General features: G+C 38.9%; 1 pseudogene; it reads left to right on the top strand.

Annotated features, from left to right (window-relative positions):
- Positions 1-574: 574 nt before the first annotated feature.
- Positions 575-2,319, top strand: LOC111020472 (protein NUCLEAR FUSION DEFECTIVE 4-like; annotated as a pseudogene).
- Positions 2,320-3,369: the final 1,050 nt, after the last annotated feature.

Genomic DNA, 3,369 nt, shown 5'->3' with positions numbered 1-3,369 from the left:
AAGAAGAAACGAGAAATAGTTATCCAACATATTTTTGTTTCTATTTTTTTTATTTTCAAGAAACAAGAAACAAAAATAGTTACCAAACATATTCCTATTTGTAGTTCTAAAAAAATTAGAAAAAATAAATAAAAAAAAATAAATAGGAAATAGAAAACAACAAAGGACAACGTTGTAACCAAACAGGCTAAGTGATAACGCTAATATCTATGAGGTTACAAGTTTAACAAATGAAGACCTATTCAATAATTCTATAAAGCACATTGTCAGAATGAGAGAAGAAATTTTGAAAAATAAAATAAAATAACTAAAAATTAGAAAGATTGCCGCTATCGGGTTCGAGTAACTAATTAAAATTTTAGCTAGTCGTTGACAGAGTATTGGAGAGAAGTTTCCAGTGTGGTTTGTGTTTGCACAACCATTTTCCATCATTAAATTTTACCGATGACACGTTGGGAAGGATGTTTGGTACACAAACTGTACAACAGAAATCCTTATATAAGGTAGCCAAAATGGACAGTAATCTCACAATTCTCGTTCTTATTCTTCAACATATCCTGAATTATTAGAGAGCATGGGAGAGAAATGTGCAGTAGAAAGTTGGCGCTTCGTGAAACAAGTTGAAGAAGGGCGATGGTTTTCAGTATTCGCATCGTTTCTGATCATGATCGGCGCAAGCTCACCCTACCTGTTCGGAACATATTCAGAAGTTATAAAGACCCAATTCAATTACAGTCAAACCCAAGTTAACACCGTGGGATTCGCCAAAGATCTCGGCTCCAACCTCGGAGTTTTCGCCGGAGTTCTCGCCGAGGTGGCTCCGCCGTGGGTTCTGTTCGTCGTCGGCTCATCCCTCAACTTCTTCAGCTTCTTCATAATTTGGCTCTCTGTCACTCACCGGATTGCCATGCCCCAGTTCTGGCAAATGTTCCTCTACATCTGCTTGGCTACTAATGCACAAAATTTCGCCAACACCGCGGTTATGGTCATCAGCGTCGAAAACTTCCCAGACCGACGAGGGATTATTCTTGGCCTTCTCAAGGGCTTCGTCGGCCTCGGAGGGGCTGTCTTAACTCAAATCTATTTAGCCATTTACGGCGACAAAGATGCATCTGATGTGCTTCTTCTACTTGCATGGTTCCCATCCATTATGTCTATGGTGCTTTTGTTTTCAATTCGAACCATCAAAGCTCGGAAACATCCGGAGGAGCTCAAAGTGTTTTACCACTTGCTTTACGCATCCATAATTCTGGCTGTGTTTATCTTCATTTTGACGTTAACTCAGAAGCATATTGTTTTCTCTCATGTTGGCTATGTTGGTGGCGTCGTTGTGGTTATAGCATTTCTGTGTCTGCCCCTCTTGATCGCCATTAAAGAATAATTCTTACTCTTTAAACTCAAAAAACAAACTGTGGATCCATCTGTCACCCTTCTCATTAATGAGGAGAAACCTTTGCTGTCTAGTTTTGTACCTGGAAAGCTCAAGATTTCACCGTCTACCATGGAGGAAAATTCTCTATCCAAGCCAGAAAGAGGGGAGGATTTCACCATCTTGCAAGCTCTCCTCAGCAAAGACATGGCTCTTATTTTCTTGGCAACGATTACTGCATGTGGGTCATCCATTGCCGCCATTAACAATCTAGGGCAGATCGCGGAATCACTTGACTACCCTACTGAATCCATAAGTGTCTTCATTTCTTGGATTTCCATATTCAATTTCTTCGGTCGGGTCTTCTCTGGCTTCATCTCCGAAACGCTAATGACCAAATACAAATTACCTCGTCCTATCATGTTCGCCCTTGCCCATTTCCTCACCTGCATTGGCATCCTTTCATCGCTTTTCCATATAGTGGTTCACTCTACATGGCTTCGTTGATCATTAGGTTTGGGTTTGGAGCCCAAGTTCCTCTACTATTCGCCATAATCTCTGATCTCTTTGGCCTCAAACACTATTCAATGTTGCTCAACTGTGGGCAACTAGCAGTGCCATTTGGATCTTAGGTACTAAATGTGCTTCTAATTGGAAAATTGTATGACATGGAAGCCACTAAAAATGGAAATACTAAGGATGGCAAGGGGTTAACTTGCAATGGAGCTCATTGCTTCAGCGGCTCTTTTACAATTTTGGCGGTAATTACGTTGTTTGGAGTAATGGGGTCCCTTGCATTGGCTTATCGAACTCGAGACTTCTACAAAGGCGACATATATAAGAGATACAGAGATGACATGTGGTCTACTCAGTCCCATATAGAATTAAATTCTTTAGATACCAAAAACAACGGTGAACGAAAGAAAACTACTGATGATGGAAGCAAATAAGAGAAACTGCTCAACCAAAACATAAGCATTGGAACTTTTAGTTTCCTTAATTTATTTTTTCTTTTCGGGTTTTAGATTTTTCATTTCTTAAAAATAGGATGGTTTGAAAAATCAATGGCATCATAATTTGATTAGAGTGTAATAAATGCAATTAACCCATTTCCCCAATATTTTTATAATTCTCTATTTTTAAATTCAACAAGGTAGAGTAGTTTTTAAACTAAAACTTAGATCAACCACTTTTCTAATGGGTTCGTAATGTTTGAAGCCTAGGAACTAAATAAAAATTATAATCAAAATATAAGGACCAAAATAGTATTTTTCTGTAACAACTATCTTCATTTGAGATTTTTTTTTTTTAAGTTTTTTTCATGTGGGCTATATTTCATGAGGTTTACAATTAGATAATTTGTTAGTAATTTCCGTATTATTTATGACAAATTTATAGACATAAGACATATTTTGCGAGAGTGAATTATTATAGAGAGGAAATAAAACACAATTGGATCAAATTGTTGGGCAAGGAATTCTCTTGACCTTTGTTCAAGTATTGTTCCATTTTACTATCTTTGGCTTGATACTATTTAATGATCTGGTTGATGATGAGTTGAGAGTCGCTGAGGATGAGCAGGTGGTTGACCCTCATTCCTCATGCGACCCTCAGTCTAGCCAACAAAGCTTTATACTCTGCCTCATTATTTGAAGCGCGAAAGTTGAACCTTAACCTGTACGCTCGAAGGTCTCCCAGACCAAGGAGTAGCATGCCTACCCCACATCCTTTCTCGTTGGAAGACCCACCTACGTACAGAGTCCACTGGTCACGACCATTGTCCCCCGGCCTTATTAGGGTCAATTCAGTTATCTGATGTGCCTCGAATTAAGGTCTTAGTCGTCGAGCCGAGGTAACTAACGTTAGGGCGAGTTTTCTCGATGCACGAGTACCAACTCTCAACATTTGTCATGGACTTGCTGGTGTAGTAAACTAGACTTTGATGACCGTCTTCCTCTCTAATCAGAGTCGAACTAACAACTTTTTCATAAACGACCAAA

This window comes from Momordica charantia, assembly GCF_013281855.1.
Source record: "Momordica charantia cultivar OHB3-1 chromosome 3 unlocalized genomic scaffold, Mcharantia_2.0 BLBB01000003.1, whole genome shotgun sequence".
Taxonomy (NCBI): domain Eukaryota; kingdom Viridiplantae; phylum Streptophyta; class Magnoliopsida; order Cucurbitales; family Cucurbitaceae; genus Momordica; species Momordica charantia.
The sequence above is the reverse complement of the archived record's forward strand: the minus strand, read 5'-3'. Positions and strand labels throughout refer to the sequence as shown.